Genomic DNA, 20146 nt, shown 5'->3' with positions numbered 1-20146 from the left:
AAAAGGTGAGTTACACGGACCTCTAAATTCTAGCACGAAGTTGAGACTTACTATAGGTTGAATAATCTGGATCGTCTCCAGTAGTTATGGTGATGCCCTCTACTATTTCATTATTAGAAATCTAAAAATCTATTATTTCATTAGTTGGAAACGATTTATACAAGTGCGGCGCGCCGGTTGTTCGAGGATATACGTCTCAATTTTTATCCAACCACGTGGAAACATAGTCCGAGGAAGAGAAACCTCGACTTGGCTAAGCGTTTACCGTTCGATGAATGCCCCTCGATTCATATGAGATGAGAATAGAAAAAGAGAAGGTTGATCCAAAGGAGGTATAATTTAAAGCCTCAATGAAGACTAATGATCACAAATATCACCAAGAATGTTCCAACTATGAATTTGATCAAGAGTGGGCTTAGTTTGCTAGAAAGCTAAAACATGGGGTAGGAAAGTATAAGGGAAATTTACCCTTCCAATGCTTTGAATGTGGAAGGTTTGGGAAATTTTCCTCCAAGTTTCCTTATTGAGATAAGACAACAGAGGAAAAGGATCAAAAGCCCAAAGATAAAGGTCAAAAATCTCATAAGAAGAATTCATTCAAGAAAAAAGGGGCTCTACTTCGAAGAGGATAGTATTGCATTAGAAGGAAATAGGCAAGAGTCTCCAAAAGATGAAGTTGATGAATTCTTACTCATGGAATTAGAATATAAATCTAAATCTAAGAATGAGTCAAACCTCAAGGAAGAAGAAGAAGAAAGTATAGTAGATCTTGAAGGGGAGCTCATCAACGCCCTTGATGAATTAAAGATGATCTGAAGGAAGAAAATGGAAAGAAAAGAGAAGTTGTTGTGAGATAAAGAAGGTATGTATAACTCTAATAATGAAGAGTTTGTTTATCTGAGTAAAAAATTTAAGGAAGCTATTAAGAGTGAAGACCATGGAAAATTTTAATAACCCCCCGAAATTTACATGTATAATAAATGGGCAAATCTCCATGGTATATAGGAAAAATGGAAGGCGATTTTATCAATAATACTATATGTATATATAATTTTTTTGGCGAATCTCTCACCAAGCATGGCGAATATTTTACTCAATTATAAAATCATTGCATTTCTTTAAAATATCTTTTGAAATCAAAATTACCGAAATTACATATCGATAACCTAGTGGGTGTAGGATAAAATTCACCCATGCCATTCACAGAAAGAATGAGAAAAAACCTAATACTATATATAAAACCAAAAAAAATTCAAATTCATCACTTCTAGAGACCTCGTAACTACCCTGCCAATACACAAGTATGTTCCTGTTTGCAATTAGAAAAATTACCCAAATTACAATCTGTTTACTCCAGTATATCTTGGAAAGTTATAAAAGGATGACTAGTGCAATCAATCCATTCTTTTTAGCCCTGGATTTGTTTCAGTTTAAAACAAAAGTATACAAATATACTTGTCCAATGTCTATGCTTTAACCATTCACCTTAAGATATTTTTACAATATAATTTCCTAAGTCTATTGAATATCTTCATTATCATAAAAACCAACCTATATCCATCTTAACTCCACATCGGGGGATGAAATCTATTTATCCCTCTGAGCACTTGGTAGACCTAGAATTAAGATGGATCTAAGATGATAGAATAGAATTCCCCCTTTAAAAAGTCTATGCTCACATGAATACCATTGTATTACCATGGGTCAATACTATGGGTTATCATAAACCTGGAGCTTAAAAATTACTATTAGTAATTTATAAAAATTAATAAAATTAATAGTTGATTTTTATTTTAACCAAGCTAAAATATTTAACATACATTAAATTAGAACATCCATTTTTACTCTTGATCGAATCAAATATTTTTTCACTCTATGCTAGTTTGCATATCACAATATTTGATACCTCTCGGGGGTTGGTAGATCCAGAGTAAAGATGGACCTATGCTGGTTTAATTCCCCCATTGAAATAGGCTACATTCCAGGTGAATACCATGGGTCAATACCATGTGCCATTTTGGTGAATACCATGGGTCAATACCATGTGCCATTTTTATTTTAATTAATACTATTAGTAAGGTTAATAATGTTATTTTGCATGGTATTAATAAAAATCTAGTCCATGGTATTTGTCCCATAGTATTTTGCCCATAAGTTTCACCTAAATATAACGCATTTTTTGAGTGTTCGTAAATATAAGGTGACTTATGGAGTAAATATAAAAAAATGTTTTATTTGTTTACCATACGTCTCGTTTATTTATATTTTTATTAATTTACCATACCTCTTATACAAATATGGTATTTGGCCCATAGGATTCACTTAAATAAAACCTCTTTCTTGAGCCGTGATAAATAGAACCAGGGTTATGGACTAAATATAAAAAGAGGTTTTATTTATTTACCGTGCCTCTAGTTTATTTATATTCTTATTTATTTACCATACCTTTTGAGTAAGTATAAAAAGACATTTTATTTATTTACCATACCTCCACTTTACTTATATTTTTATTTGTTTACACCCTTGGATGTATATAAGGTGACTTATGGAGTAAATATAATATTTTTATTTATTTATTTACCATACCTCTCATTTATTTATATTTTTATTAATTTACCATACCTCTTTTATAAATATGGTATTTGGGCCTTTGGCCCATAGGATTCACTTAAATAAAACCTATTCTTGAAAATGGGCAAATGGAAGGTTGTAACTCCTAATTTCAAGGGCTAAATTTAACTTTTTTACCCTCTCCCTTAAAATAAGGTGGGATATTTGAGGTGATTTGTAAAAATGTACTATGATACAAAATATTCGCCCACTAAAAATTTAAAACCCCTTAATTTCCACTAAAAATTTAAAACCCCTTAATTTCCCCAAAGGGCGAACATTCGCCCCTAAAATTTTCTATGGTGAAGACAATCTGGCACAACAATTAGAAGAAAAGAAAAATAATTGTAATAAGCTACAAGATGAGAGTAACCTCTTGAAACAATAACTGACCAAGAAATAGGGGAAAATGATGATAAAAATATATAAAGAGGAAATTTTGTGTCTAAAACTCAAGCTTAATGATGCAAAAAGGGAAGAAGAGGTTTTGAATGGATTAATCATTGATTGGGAAATAACTGCCATAGTTTAGAAGCAAAGATTACCTCTTAGAACGAACATTCATAAGACAAAAATTGAGATGGAATTAGACAAAAAAATTATTGAAGGAACAAAGAAACTAAACCACATTATGAGCAGTCAAAGTTTTCCAACAAATAAGGTAGGTTTGGGATACCAAGAAAGATAAGAATATTTTAAAGGAAAGGCTAGTATGAGGTCCAAAGGTATCAAAGTATTTCCAATGAAATTAAAAGGAAAAGATAGCGATGATAAATGAAAGATAAGTCACATAAGCACTTAGCAATGGAGAAAGTCTGAAGATTTTCAAATATTCCTCCACATAGATATGTAAATCAACCAACAGGAAAACTAAGATACAATCGATCTGTTCAAGCTGATTAATGATCAAATATCACTTAAGCAAAATTATTCTATGGACATTCTTCTTTAGTCATTTCGAAAGCAAATAAACCTACATACATCACCCATTAGGCCAATTCCTCCATCGTACCTTTCTTCATCATACACAACAAAATAAGTGAGAAAGAAATAAGATGGATAATGCTAATGTATAAACTTATTATTACATAAAATTTCTAAAATTTAAAAAAAATATTCAAATGAGGGAAAAGTTGGATAATAAACTGCCTTTATTTGCATTTATCTAACACATACCATTTGAGCCATGTGTGAGAGTGAAAGTTGGACAATAAACCCTGTTTATTTCCCATAGACACTTATCCATTTCAACCTAATTTCCTTAATAACTTACTTATTCAGAAATAAATTTTATTATAATAAAATATAAAAAAATCAATATTTTTCTTAATAACCTACTTATTCACAAAGAAATTTTATTATAATAAAATATAAAAAGATTAATATTTTCGATACTTATTCACAAATAAATATTATTATAATAGAACATTAAAAAAATCAATATTTTCCATACTTATTCCCATAATAAATATAAAAAAATCAATATTTTCCGTCGGTGATAATCAATCTTTTGATATTCTTAAAGCATAATTAAAAATCTTTAAACAAACTTAACGTAAATAAACCTTAAAATTATCAAAATACTTTTCAAAACCTTTATTAACTCATAAAAATCCCCACTCCCTATGGACATTCAAAACCTACTCCCACCTCCCACCTGTTACGATAACCCTGTATAAAAAAAAGGATAGAAATGATTCAAAAGGTGATTTACACGAACTCCTAAATTCTAGCACGAAGTTGAGACTTACTACAGGTTGAATAATCTGGATCGTCTCCAGTAGTGATGGTGATGCCCTCTACTATTTCATTATTAGAAATCTAAAAATCTATTATTTCATTAGTTGGAAACGATTTATACAAGTGCGGTGCGCAGGTTGTTCGAGGATCTACGTCTCAATTTTTATCCAACCACGTGGAAACATAGTCCGAGGAAGAGAAACCTCGACTTGGCTAATCACAATAACCAGCCCTGGAGTCTCATAACAGATCATTAGTGGCTATTCTTCTTTAGTTATTTCATATGTTCATTATCTTCTTGTTCTCAAAGTCCATATAAATTAGATTCGTTCGCATACATAGTGTTCATTATTATATTGCGATCATGGCCGCTGTAAATGCATCAGTAATGGCGATGAATGGAGCATCGCTCCTGCAACGGAGGCCAGCGGAGAGGTCAACAACCAGCAGGCAGCTTCGAGTAAAATGCATGGCAGGGGTTAGTAATTCTGTCGCTGTCTGCGTATCCACGAATAGAAGGTTTTATGTTATTCTATATTTAACTTAATTTGGGTCGTGTGGATCCACAGCCGAAGGAGTCAAGGCAATCGCCTTCTACCCCTCCTGAGACGGTAAGCGATTATGCAAGCCCCAGTTTTAACATTAACATGCACTGCACTGCGTTTACCGTTCAATGAATGCCGGTAGCTTTTTCCATATGGCCTCCACACCCTTATATATATATCACAATAACCAGCCCTGGAGTCTCATAACAGATCATTAGTGGCTATTCTTCTTTAGTTATTTCATATGTTCATTATCTTCTTGTTAACATTAACATGCACTGCACTGCCCATGCACTGAACTAAATTGAATTGACATGAATAATAATGCAGGTGAGAACAAACTTTAAGGACGTGTTTGCTTTCAATGGGCCAGCCCCAGAAACCATAAATGGGAGACTCGCCATGCTCGGATTCGTCTGAGCTGTCGGGGTGGAGATAGCCAGCGGGAAAGACCTCGCCGCCCAACTGGCCAGCGGAGGAGTTCCACTGTTTATTGGAAGCGCGTTTCTCTTCACGCTTGCTTCTTTGATACGCATGTTCAAGGGAGTGTCCAAAGAGAGCAAATCACAGGAAATAATGTCTTCTGGGGCAGAGATGTTGAATGGGCGTTTTGCCATGATTGGCCTCGTTGCGCTGGCCTTGACTGAATACCTCAAGGGAGATCCTCTCATCTCATGATCATCATCAGCTCTATACCAAACTTCATACGCCTCTTAGTGTAGGTTGTAATCCAACCCAACTCGTATTCACTCTGCTTTCACGAGATGGCACTGTAACAAATTGTTTTGGCAGTTTATGATATATTTGACACGTTCATTCACAATCTGTGTCATTTTGATTAAAATATTTACCGAATCAATCATATAAATATATTTCTGAGTACATCTTTGGCAGAAACTCTGATTACAATTTGGCACGCTAATCTTTAACGGATATTAATTGACACCAACCATACCAGGTTCCTAACAGGTTGATCTAACTTGGAAGGATAAAAACAAGCCTAACGATCGGTAAGACAAACAAACTTTTATTCATTTGGTACGTGTAAATTTCTTAAATTCATAGTAATTATTTCAAAAGTGCAAAGAAAGAACTAAAATATTTTAAATTGGAAAATTTGTATAAGGAATTTATTAGTCCACATATGTCATATATGGTGTATGTATTTACATATTTAAATTTAAATAAATATTATAAAAATGATATTTTAGTTTTATGAATTTTTATTATATATTAAGTTGTATATATTTATATATAAATATTTAATATTTTTCTCTTTATATATAATTTATTTCTATAATTTAAATTCTATATATATATATATTAAACTAAAAACATTAAATTGATATATTTTTAAGAAAATACTGAAAACATAGAATAACCAATGTTGGAAACAATCATTTCAACTCAATTAAGATGAATGGGTTATAAAATCTATCATTTATATTATATTATTAATTAATATTCTTTTTTTCCCATGGAAAAATCTTAATTTTATTCATATTGAGTAAAATTGCATATTGTACATGTTGAAACATCATATGTTTTATCAAAACTTGTCGTGATGCAACAAGATCTAAAATGATTTACTGTCTATCTATGCTTTCCTACCTTTCTTTTTCTCCACTTTCCGCCAACCTTCGTTGTTGGGTGTGGCTGTTACAATGGCCGCCAACCTTCATTGTTGGGCGTGGCTGTTACAATGGCCATGTGTGCTTCGTTTGTGATAGCCAAAATTTCTTTTTTAGAATCTGAGCTTTCTGTAGAGTGTGCTCGCTTGTTGACTCCAATTTCTTGTCCTGGGATGAGTTTCTCACTTTGCTGCTGTGGATTGGTTTTCACTGTTGCAGACCCCATCTGTTTTTCACCATTCTGTGGGCTGTGTAGGATGCTTTTTTCCCTGTGTTGTGGATTATTTCCTGAATATTCATATTCTGCTTCTTGGAATATGTTGATATCTTCTGTGTTTTCTTCCTCTTCTTTGTCATCTGTCCATGTGGCTGAAAACTGCCATCCTTTCGGCTTTGGTGGCTGTCTTATTTTCCTGTCTTTTTTGTTTTGTGGGCACACACTTTGTAGATGGCTAGTTTGATGTCATATGCGGCATCTAAAGGCTGTGTTTTCATAATCAAGCGGCTGAGCCCATTGCTTTTCGTTGTGGAGTAAGAGGATGTGGTTTGGTAATCCCTGGCTGAGATCAACCTCCACACAGATCCTGGCAAAAGTATAAATTTCCTTAGAAAGTCTACTTTTAAGAATTTCCCCAAAGTGTTGCCAATGCCTGCTAATACTTTGATGTGCCAAAAGTGTAGGGGAAGGTTGTATAATTTTACCCACACGGGCATTTTGGAAACCACCATAGTGTTGGGGTCAAATTCTCGGAACCAAGATGTCATAAAAAGTCTAGAATTACCCTAGAACCATGGTCCCTCATTCAATGCATATTCCTTGTCTTTTACTGTATCGAATTTGACAATAAAAAACCCTTTTGAACAGAGGTCGATATCACAGTTTTCTGTCCATATGGACTAAATCCATTGATGAAGGGCTTCCTGGGCCAAAATCCATTGATGAAGGGCTTCCGGCCTGGGCCAAAATTGCTCTGCTCTGACACCTTGCAGTCGCGCACATACAGGTTTCTGCCCTTATGGGCTGCATCGATTTGCTCCGCGACATCTGTTTCATGGTCATCCTTAGGAGTGATCAGTTGGTGTGCATCACCCTCTCCACATGCGGGCGTGACCTTCAGCGATGACAGGGTAGTCTGAGAGTAGTCCCAGGAGGGTGGGGGAACTGAGTTTTCTTCAGACCAACTAGCGAAACAGACTGCAAAGTCATTGAATCCCCTTCGACCTTGGATCTGGAAAGACGCAGAAGAGGTATCTGCACAAACCCTCACTCTTCAATTTATATCCCCACCATTCCTGCTACCCGCTCAGCCTGTGCTCGTTAGGGCTCTTGGGTTTCCCTTCTTGCATACTAGATCTGCATTTTCCAATTCATTCTTCTCTTTTTCTGATCTGGTTCAGCTTCGTGTCCTGGGCCGGAAGCTTGTGGATCCGTTCGCTTTTGGTTGTGGATGAAACGGCTGCAAGAGCGACGACCATTTTTTATTGCACGAGACAACATGTTTTTCAGTGCAGACCAGGCAACTCAAGAAATGCTCAACTAAGCCTCATTATTAATTAATATTATTTTTTTCTAAAAAGTAATTAAAATCTATTTATAGTGTATCTTAATTTATATATGAATGATAAGTGGTGATATTTTAATTTCATATATAATCCCAACTCGAAGACAAATTTGATACATCCTTCATAAAATAACCAAAGTAAAATATAAAAGCATAGTGTGCAGAAATTTAAGGAATAAAAAAAGCCATTAAATTACCCCTCTAATTTCTTTTTTTTTTACTAGAATAGTATACATAAAAGAGAATCAAATATGCGTAAAATCGCAGACATTTGTGTGTAATTTTTTTCATTTGTCAGGAGTTGTTGTACTCTTGGAAAATGGTAAGTTTTATAGTTCAATTAGATGGCCAGACAATTTAGTTATGGGCTTTCATGCTAGTACCATAGGGATGCGCTGCAAGACTTGACAAGCCTCTTTTATGGTTATTTTTATTACTGTAATCGATGCCTGTGCTAGCAAGTACGAGCATTGAAACTTGAGAGTGATTCAAGTGAGAAAATGCCATTCAAAATAAATATGAATTTATAGTTTGGCGAAACTCTCATGTTCTTGTTGGGGACATAATTCAAACTACTTTAATTCATTATAAATTGTTGTAAATAGATCAGATCCATTAAAATCAAGCGAGTGAAGGTCTCAGATGCTTTAGAACCCTTGAGGCCACTGCATTTCATCACCCATACATTAGATTTTTCGCAATTACTTGTTGAAATTTTTTCCATTTGATGATGGTAAACATTTTGGAGTCGCAAGAGACTTGATTCAAGCTAATGAATGATAATTTTGGATTAAATTAAGACCTAGTGCATTTGTGATTCCCATGCATAGATAAATAGCAGGTGCATTAAGCATTTGGATAATTAACAAATACAAATTCATGCAGGCTGCTGGTGCATTTTTTTGTGAATTCCATCTGTATTTTTTATGATTCCCATACCTAGATAAACAATTGGCTCTTTATGTATTCCTCCCTCGATAAGTAATGAATATGAGTTCCATCCATAACTCGTGTTTTTGATATCCCATGCCTTAATATTCCTATCATTATTGGTGCATTTGTAATTTCCATTTCTGGGTTTTACAACCTCCTTGCAACTGAATAGTTTTGTTACATGGCAGGAAGCCTCATCTTGAAGATACTCAAGGTTAGAAAAAAAAGATGAAGCTGTAACGGTTTAAAGAAAAATATGCTTTAATTCATAGCTTTAAAGAAAATAAATTGTTCCAAATTGTTGTGACCGCTCAGGCCGTACCCAAATTCATAACTATTAAATAGACATCAACATTATAGGTTGTATACACTAGCACTCAAGCTTAGGCACATATTGAACCTCCACTTCCCCATGAGGAAACCCTGATCTCTATATGTGCATTATCACACATTTTAACTTCATAGGCCACATCAAGTTCCATAATGTTGTAGTCCTCATTGATAATGGTGGTACTCATATTTTCATTCATAAGAGAGTGGTAGAATAAACCCATTGCTTTTAATACCTAAGACACAAATTTTAAATCATGATCCTCAATTGAGGTAAAATGAACTGTGGGGGAAAATGTCAAACTCTATATCGGAGCCTATGAACTAAAATCCCATTATTTTCCATTGATATGGGTGGTTATGATATAATATTTGGGGTAGAGTGTCTATGCACATTGGGATCACTCATAATGTATTTCAAAGAAATCTATATAGATTTCTTTAAAGGGGGACATGTATACACCCTTCAATGGATTTTGGTAAGGTCCCTTGAAACAGTCAATGCGCATAGTATCGAAAAATTATTAAATAAAGGCCACTCTAGAATTTGCCAATTTAATTCCATATAAGCTACGGATAAGCCATAATTTGAAATAAGAAATACACTTAAATTTTCAATTGTTCCTTCACAAAAATCATCAAGTCTTTCAAACACCAAAGACTAAGTTTATCCAATCTTAAAGAGAGCACTAACATAACATTCCCTTGATCCCAGGAATTCAACCACAAAATGTAGATTATTATTAACACCATTTTGCACAAACTAATATAAGAGAAAATATCACTCAAGAACTATTGAAGGTGTATGTCATAAAACCTACTACAAGCGCTTACTCATGAGTAGTAGTCTTGATATTAAAGAAGGAAGGAACCTAGCACAAGTGTCCTAATTATTAATGATCTTCTAGATGAAAAGAATGGAGAGACGTTTTTCAATAATAAACATATGAAGGTCAATATGTGTTTTTGGTGATTACTTTCAATTTTTATTACACTTCGTCAACCTTCTAGAGCCTCATGAAGAAAATTTTCAAAGCCTTTCTATGCAAGTTTTGCTAGTCTTCTTTGACGATATTATGGCCTACAATAAAGCACAGGAATTACACATAGATAATGTTGATAAGTCAGTGAAACTCTTTCGAGATGACCAATTATTTATAAAGCATTCCAAAGGTGCCTTTTCGACTCCTAGGTTTGAATATCCATTACTAGCCCCATCCTAAAACGCTTAGATTTTAAGGGGATTTTTAGGAAATAAATGATACTGCAAAATAATTGTGAACAATCATGGTAAAATTATAGCTCCCCTTATTGTACTTGGCAATGATCCCTCTGTGTTTCATGACAAGTGCTTAACCATTGCTCGAGGATCCGTTAGCTCTGGAAATGTGTCTGTTTACTAACACCTGTGAGTTCTAGTGTAACATAAATCATGATCCCAAAAATTGGTACCAGATACAGGTTTCTTTAGGAATAACTTTACCACTAAAAGGTAAATTGATAGGGCATTATGGCTAAACCAGAAAGTCCGGATGCTTACTCAAGTAAGATACTAGTCCTTGATGGTACAAATTATGTATTTTGAGAAGTCAGTATGGAAGCCTATCGCATGTCCCTAGGTGTAGATGTTTGGAGTTTTGTATTAGTTGATTATATTGTCCCATAAATCCCTCCTACAAATGCGATTGATAAAAATGTTGATGGGAACAATGAAAAGGAAAACAGTGCAATTCTCTTTGGCCTTAATCAATATGACCTTATAAAAGTAATTCAATGTAAGTGAACCAAGGAAGTATGCTACAAGCTGTAGAATAGTTATAAAGGAGATGAGAAATTTAAGAAAGCCAAACTTCAATCCATTAGAATGAGGTGTGAGAGCTTAAGAATGAATAAAGAATAAAATATACCTGAATATTTTCTTAGATTGATGAGGTAGAAAACATGATTAGAGGATTTGGAGAATAACTCATGAATGAAGTAGTTTTCTAGAAGGTATTGGTATCTCTTCCTATGAGATTCAATTCTACGGTCTCATCTACATAAGAGATGTCAAACTTAAGGTCTCTTTTAATGAAGTAGCTACATGGAACTCTTTCTTCCTATGAGATGAGGATAGAAAAAGAGAAGGTTGAGCAAAAGGAGGTAGAATTTAAAGCCTCAAAGAAGTCTAAGGAACAAAAATATCACCAAGAATGTTCCAACTATGAATTTGATCAAGAGTTGGCTTAGTTTGGTAGAAAGCTAAAATGTGGTTTAGGAAAGTATAAGGGAAATCTACCATTCCAATTCTTTGAATGTGGAAGGTTTGGGAAATTTTCCTCCAAGTTTCCTTATTGAGATAAGACAAGAAAGGAAAAGGATCAAAAGGCCAGAGGCAAGCTCAAAAATCTCATAAGAAGAATCCTTTCAAGAAGAAATGGGCTCTACTCCAAAGAGGGTAGTTTTGCATTAGAAGGAAATAGGCAAGAGTCTCCAAAAGATGAGGTTGATGAATTCTTACTCATGGCATTAGAATCTAAATCTAAATATAAGAACAAATCAAACCTCAAGGAAAAAGAAGACGAAAGCATAGTAGATCTTGAAGGGGAGCTCATCAATGCTCTTGATGAATTAAATATGACTTGAAGGAAGGAAAAGAAAATAAAAGAGAAGTTGTTGTGAGATAAAGAAGGTATGTACAACTCTGATGATGAAGTGTTTGTTTATCAAAGTAAAAAATTTGAGGAAGCTATTAAGACTGAAGACAATCTGGCACAACAATTAGAAGAAAAGAAAAATAATAGTAATAAGTTAGAAGATGAAAGTAACCTCTTGAAACAATAACTGACCAAGGAACGGGAGAAAATGATTATGAATATATATAAACGGGAAATTTCGCCTCTTAAACTCAAGCTTGATGATGCAAAAAGGGAAGAAGGGGTTTTGAATGGATTAATCATTGATTGGGAAATAACTACCATAGTTTAGAAGCAAACATTAGCTCTAAGAACAAAGCTTGATAAGTCTGAAATTGTGATGGAATTAGACAAAAACATTGTTGAAGGAACAAAGAAACTAAACAACATTATGAACAATCAAAGTTTTCTAACAAATAAGGTAGGTCTGGGATACCAAGAAACATAAGAATATTTTAAAGGAAAGGTTAGTCTCAGGTTCAAAGGTATCAAAAGATTTGCAACGGAATTAAAACGAAACACTAGTGATGATAAATGAAATATAAGTCACATAAGCACTTAGCAATGGATAAAGTTTTAAAATTTTCAAATATTCCTCCACATAGATATGTAAATCAACCAATAGGAAAACTAAGGTACAATCGATTTGTTCAAGATTATTAATTCTCAAATATTAGGTACCCAAAATTATTTTATGGACATTGTTTTTCATGTCACAATTTTGGACATAAATCCATTAACCATAGAAGTGTCAAAGTTGAAATATATGAAAATCTACTATCTAGATAATCAAAATCCTAGGTCTAGAAATTCATTTGATGGGCATGAAAAATGCTCCTCTCGCCCCCTTTCTAAATGAAATTTATTTTTTTAAATGTAATAACTTTGGACATAAGGAAAATGCATGAAAAAAAAGTTTGTTTGTGTAGCTAGACAATAAATCTTTGAATAATTAGTGGAGACATGAAGAGGTTGAAACATAAGACTGAGAAAGTTGAGGAGTGTGGAATTTCTTTATTTGCACATGAACAAAAAATAAAATGGTTTTTAGATATTGGTTTCTCTAAGCATATTATTGCGGACAAGAGTAAATTCATGTTTCTGAAATAGAAAAGCAAAGGTGATCTCACATTCGGAAATAATTCTTTAGAACAAATTAAAGGAAAGGGAATAGTTAGTCTAGATGAAAATACCAAGAAAAAAATTTCCTATATGTGGATGGTCTCAAGCAAAATCTACTGTGTGTAAGTAAAATGTGTGAAAATTACTATGATGTGACTTTTCACTCAAAGGACTATGAGATATAAAAATATATGAATGGAAAGTTGGTAGGAAAGGAAATCAAAACTCACAATGTGTATGTTTTTGATGATTCCACAATGAATTGCTACTCAACAAAAACACATCAAACATGGTTGTGGCACAAAAGGTTGGGGCATGTAAATTTCCACAGTCTAGTCAAAATATGTAATTTAAGGGTAGTCTAAGGCTTAGCAAGACTATTAAAGCCCGATAGTCCAATCTGCAAGTGTTGTTAGTTTGGAAAATAGATAAGGACACCATTCAAAATAAGGGAGTTGTCATCTTATATACCTTTTAAGTTAGCTCACATGAATATGTATGGTCCCACAAGAACAAATAGTCTAAGAGGAGAAAGATACTTTATTATATTTACTAATGATTTTACTAGGTTTATGTGGATAATGTTGCTGAAAGACAAGTTAGCAACCCAGAGTAAGTTGAAAATATTTAAGGCTCATGTTGAGAATGAGAAGGAAATCAAGATGAAATGCTTCATATATGTAAGAGGAGGAGAATTCATATCGAAAGCGTTTGAAAATTTCTATGCAAAACATAGGATAAATAGGCAATACTTAGTAGTAAGAACACCAAAATAGAATGAGGTAGTTTATAGGAAAAAAACCACTAAAAGGTAAATTGATAGGGCATCATGGCTAAACTAGAAAGTCAAGATGGTTATTCAAGTAAGATACTAGTCCTTGATGGTAAAAATTATGTATTTTGGAAAGTCAGTATGGAAGCTTATCTCGTGTCCCTAGATGTAGATGTTTGGATTTTTGTATTAGTTGATTATATTGTCCCAGAAACCCCTCCTACAAATGAAAATGGTAAAAATGTTTATGGGAACAATGAAAAGGCCAAGAGTGCAATTCTCTTTGACCTTAATCAATATGACCTAGTAAAATTAATTCAATGTAATTCAACCAAGGAAGTATGCTACAAGCTCTAGAATACATATAAAGGAGATGAGAAAGTTAATCAAGCCAAACTTCAAGCCATTAGAATGAGGTTTGAGAGCCTAAGAATGAATAAAGAAGAAAATATACCAGAATATTTTCTTAGATTGATGAGGTAGAAAATATGATTAGAGGATTTGGAGAAGAAATCATGAATGAAGTAGTTTCCCAGAAGGTATTGATACCTCTTCCTAAGAGATTCAATTCTAAGTTCTCATCTACAGAAGATATGTCAAACTTAAAGTCTTTTTTAATGAAGGAGCTACATGGAACTCTCAGTTCCTACGAGATGAGAATAGAAAAAGAGAAGGGTTATCCAAAGGAGATATAATTTAAAGCCTCAATGAAGACTAATGATCACAAATATCACCAAGAATGTTCCAACTATGAATTTGATCAAGAGTTGGCTTAGTTTGCTAGAAAGCTAAAACGTGGGGTAGGAAATTATAACGGAAATTTACCCTTCCAATGCTTTGAATGTGGAAGGTTTGGGAAATTGTCCTCCAAGTTTCCTTATTGAGATAAGACAACAAAGGAAAAGGATCAAAAGCCCAAATATAAAGGTCAAAAATCTCATAAGAAGAATTCATTCAAGAAAAATGGGGCTCTACTTCGAAGAGGATAGTATTGCATTAGAAGGAAATAGGAAAGAGTCTCCAAAAGATGAAGTTGATGAATTCTTACTCATGGAATTAGAATATAAATCTAAATCTAAGAATGAGTCAAACCTCAAGGAAGAAGAAGAAGAAAGTATAGTAGATCTTGAAGGGGAGCTCATCAACGCCCTTGATGAATTAAAGATGATCTGAAGGAAGAAAATGGAAAGAAAAGAGAAGTTGTTGTGAGATAAAGAAGGTATGTATAACTCTAATAATGAAGAGTTTGTTTATCAGAGTAAAAAATTTAAAGAAGCTATTAAGAGTGAAGACGAGGGAAAATTTTAAGAACCCCCCCAAATTTACATGTATAATAAATGGGCAAATCTCCATGGTATATAGGAAAAATGGAAGGCGAATTTATCAATAATATGATATGTATATATAATTTTTTTGGTGAATCTCTCACCAGGCATGGCAAATAATTTACTCAATTATAAAATCTTGTGTTTATTGAATACACAAATGAAATCATTTCATTTCTTTAAAATATCCTTTGAAATCAAAACTACCGAAATTACATATCGATAACCTAGTGGGTGTAGGATAAAATTCACCCATGCCATTCACAGAAAGCATGAGAAAAAACCTAATACTATATATAAAACCAACAAAAATTCAAATTCATCACTTCTAGAGACCTCGTAACTACCCTGCAATACACAAGTATGTTCCTGTTTGCAATTAGAAAAATTACCCAAATTACAATCTGTTTACTCCAGCATATCTTGGAAAGTTATAAAAGGATGACTAGTGCAATCAATCCATTCCTTTTAGCCCTGGATTTGTTTCAGTTTAAAACAGAAGTATACAAATATACTTGTCCAATGTCTATGCTTTAACCATTCAGCTTAAGATGTATACTTATCCAATGTCTATGCTTTAACCATTCACCTTAAGATATTTTTACAATATAATTTCCTAAGTCTATTGAATATCTTCATTTTCATAAAAAGAAACCTATATCCATCTTAATTCCACATCTACCACTCTTAGGGGATGAAATCTATTTATCCCTCTGAGCACTTGGTAGACCTAGAATTAAGATGGATCTAAGATGATAGAATTTCCCCTTTAAATAGTCTATGCTCACATGAATACCATGGTATTACCATGGGTCAATACCATGGGTTATCATAAACCTGGAGCTCAAAAATTACTATTAGAAATTTATAAAAATTAATAAAATTAATAGTTGATTTCTATTTTATTTTTTTATTTTAAGCAAGCTAAAATGTTTAACATACATTAAATTAGAACATCCATTTTTACTCTTGATCGAATCAAATATTTTTTCACTCTCTGCTAGTTTGCATATCACAATATTTGATACCTCTCGGGGGTTGGTAGATCCACACTAAATATGGACCTATGTTGGTTTAATTCCCCCATTTAAATAGGCTACATTCTAGGTGAATACCATGGGTCAATACCATGTGCCATTTTGGTGAATACCATGGGTCAATACCATGTGCCATTTTGGTGAATACCATGGGTCAATACCATGTGCAATTATTTTATTTTATTAATACTAATATTAGGGTTAATAATATTTGTTTGCATGGTATTAATAAAAATCTAGTCCATGGTATTTGTCCCATAGTATTTTGCCCATAGGTTTCACCTAAATATAACACATTTTTTGAGTGTTCGTAAATATAAGGTGACTTATGGAGTAAATATAAAAAAATATTTTATTTGTTTACCATACGTCTTGTTTATTTATATTTTTATTAATTTACCATACCTCTTTTACAAATATGGTATTTGGCCCATAGGATTCACTGAAATAAAACCTCTTTCTTGAGCCCTGATAAATAGAACGAGGGTTATGGACTAAATATAAAAGAGGTTTTATTTATTCACCGTGCCTCTAGTTTATTTATATTCTTATTTATTTACCATACCTTTTGAGTAAGTATAAAAAGACATTTTATTTATTTACCATACCTCCACTTTACTTATATTTTTATCTGTTTACACCCTTGCATGTATATAAGGTGACTTATGGAGTAAATATAAAAAATGTTTTATTTATTTACCATACCTCTCATTTATTTATATTTTTATTAATTTACCATACCTCTTTTATAAATATGGTATTTGGGCCTTTGGCCCATTGGATTGACTTAAATAAAACCTATTCTTGAAAATGGGCTAATGGAAGGTTGTAACTCCTAATTTCAAGGGATAAATTTACCTTTTTTACCCTCTCCCTTAAAATAAGGTGTGATATTTGAGGTGATTTGTAAAAATGTACTATGATACAAAATATTCGCCACTAAAAATTTAAAACCCCTTAATTTCCCCAAAGGGCGAACATTCGCCCCTAAAATTTTCTATGGTGAAGACAATCTGGCACAACAATTAGAAGAAAAGAAAAATAATTGTAATAAGCTACAAGATGAGAGTAACCTCTTGAAATAATAACTGACAAGAAATAGGGAAAATGATTATAAAAATATATAAAGAGGAAATTTTGTGTCTAAAACTCAAGCTTAATGATGCAAAAAGGGAAGAAGAGGTTTTGAATGGATTAATCATTGATTGGGAAATAACTGCCATAGTTTAGAAGCAAAGATTACCTCTTAGAACAAACCTTCATAAGACCAAAATTGAGATCGAATTAGACAAAAAAATTATTGAAGGAAAAAAGAAACTAAACCACATTATGAGCAGTCAAAGTATTCCAACAAAAAGGTAGGTTTGGGATACCAAGAAAGATAAGAATATTTTAAAGGAAAGGCTAGTATCAGGTCCAAAGGTATCAAAGTATTTCCAATGAAATTAAAAGGAAAAGATAGTGATGATAAATGAAAGATAAGTCACATAAGCACTAAGCAATGGAGAAAGTCTTAAGATTTTCAAATATTCCTCCACATAGATATGTAAATCAACAAACAGGAAAACTAAGATACAATCGATCTGTTCAAGCTGATTTATTATCAAATATCACTTAAGCAAAATTATTCTATGGACATTCTTCTTTAATTATTTCGAAACCAAATAAACCTACATACATCACCCATTAGGCCAATTCCTCCATCGTACCTTTCTTCATCATACACAACAAAATAAGTGAGAAAGAAATAAGATGGATAATGCTAATGTATAAACTTATTATTACATAAAATTTGTAAATTTAAAAAAAAAAATATCCAAATGAGGGAAAAGTTGGATAATAAGCTGCGTTTATTTGCATTTATCTAACACATACCATTTGAACCATGTGTGAGAGTGAAAGTTGGACAATAAAGCCTGTTTATTTCCCATAGACACTTATCCAATTCAACCTAATTTCCTTAATAACTTACTTATTCAGAAATAAATTTTATTATAATAAAATATAAAAAATGAATATTTTTCTTAATAACCTACTTATTCACAAATAAATTTTATTATAATAAAATATAAAAAGATTAATATTTTCCATACTTATTCACAAATAAATATTATTATAATAGAACATTAAAAAAATCAATATTTTCCATACTTATTCCCATAATAAATATAAAAAAAATCAATATTTTCCCTCCGTGAAAATCGATCTTTTGATATTCTGAAAGCATAATTAAAAATTTTTAAACAAACTTAACGTAAATGAACCTTAAAATTATTAAAATAGTTTTCAAAACCTTTATTAACTAATAAAAATCCCCACTCCCTATGGACATTAAAAACCTACTCACACCTGTTACGATAACCCTTTATAAAAAAAAGGATAGAAATGATTCAAAAGGTGATTTACACGAACTCCTAAATTCTAGCACGAAGTTGAGACTTACTACAGGTTGAATAATCTAGATCGTCTCCAGTAGTGATGGTGATGCCCTCTACTATTTCATTAGTTGGAAACGATTTATACAAGTGCGTTGCGCCGGTTGTTCCAGGATCTACGTCTCAATTTTTATCCAAACACGTGGAAACATAGTCCGAGGAAGAGAAACCTCGACTTGGCTAAGCTTTTACCGTTCAATGAATGCCGGTAGCTTTTTCCATATGGCCTCCACGCCCTTATATATATCACAATAACCAGCGCTGGAGTCTCATAATAGATCAATAGTGGCTATTCTTCTTTAGTTATTTCATATGTTCATTATCTTCTTGTTCTCAAAATCCATATAAATTAGATTCCTTCTCATACATAGTGTTCATTATTATATTGCAATCATGGCCGCTGTAAATGCATCAATAATGGCAATGAATGGAGCATCACTCCTGCAATGGAGGCCAGCGGAGAGGTCAACAACCAGCAGGCAGCTTCGAGTAAAATGAATGGCAGGGGTTAGTAATTCTGTCGTTGTCTCTGTATACACGAATAGAAGGTTTTATGTTATTCTATAAGGTTTTATGTTATTCTATATATAACTTAATTTGGGTCATGTGGATCCACAGCTAAAGGAGTTAAGGAAATCACCTTCTACCCCTCCTGAGACGGTAAGCGATTATGCAAGCGCCAATTTTAACATTAACATGCACTGCACTGCCCATGCACTGAACTAAATTGAATTGACATAAATAATAATGCAAGTGAGAAAAAACTTTAAGGACGTGTTTGCTTTCAGTGAGCCAGCTGTTATAGACAATTTTGTCCCTTACAGCAACAAGCATGAATTGTCAATAATCCAAGGGACCCAAAGTTCCCTAAACATGATGTTCCTACCCCTAGAGGAACAAGGTCAGCAAACCAACAGCTCTCAGATCAGTTCTCCACCTGAAAACACTCAAAAACAAGCAATCCTGAAATCAAAGCAGGTGCTCCACTAGGTTTCTGCGCTGAAACTCAGTTGCTCCATGGTGTACCTGCGTTGCAAAGCAAGTGGGACAAAGACCACCTGCGCTGAGCGAGAAGGGACAAGTGGCACAGTGAGTCATTGCTTTGGAATCTTCCAAAAATGACACTTGGATCAGGTATTTCGCCTTGTGATGAGTCAGAGGCTCTGTTTCTCCAAGTGGAAGCAAAGTTCTCCAAGTGGACTCAAGAACTGAAGATCAACTAAAGATTAACTGAAGAGAGAGAGGACACAAGGCAGTTACACATCAGTTGCAAGCTGACTCATCCTTTCTCAATTCATCTATATATTGAGCTCTCTCCTATGAGCTCAGGAGGCTGGAATTTTGTGCAAAGTAATGATATGCTGTTGGTTTCACTATTGAGTTATTGGGTGATTGTTTGAGAGAGGTGAAGAAGAGCAATTCTTTCTGC

The 20146-nt window shown here is 33.3% G+C and overlaps 1 long non-coding RNA gene across 1 annotated transcript; it reads left to right on the top strand.

Annotated features, from left to right (window-relative positions):
* Positions 1 to 4625: 4625 nt before the first annotated feature.
* LOC149148479 (uncharacterized) lies at positions 4626 to 5658 on the top strand. Its single transcript, XR_016263810.1, has 2 exons — positions 4626 to 4828; positions 4920 to 5658. It is a non-coding gene; the product is annotated as an uncharacterized LOC149148479 (long non-coding RNA).
* Positions 5659 to 20146: the final 14488 nt, after the last annotated feature.

The sequence above is a fragment of the Pinus tabuliformis genome, chromosome 9 (genome assembly GCF_031772625.1).
Source record: "Pinus tabuliformis cultivar Carrire ecotype Pingquan chromosome 9, CPIR1, whole genome shotgun sequence".
Lineage (NCBI taxonomy): Eukaryota > Viridiplantae > Streptophyta > Pinopsida > Pinales > Pinaceae > Pinus > Pinus tabuliformis.
Note: the sequence above shows the minus strand (reverse complement) of the source record. Positions and strands in the feature narration are given on the sequence as shown.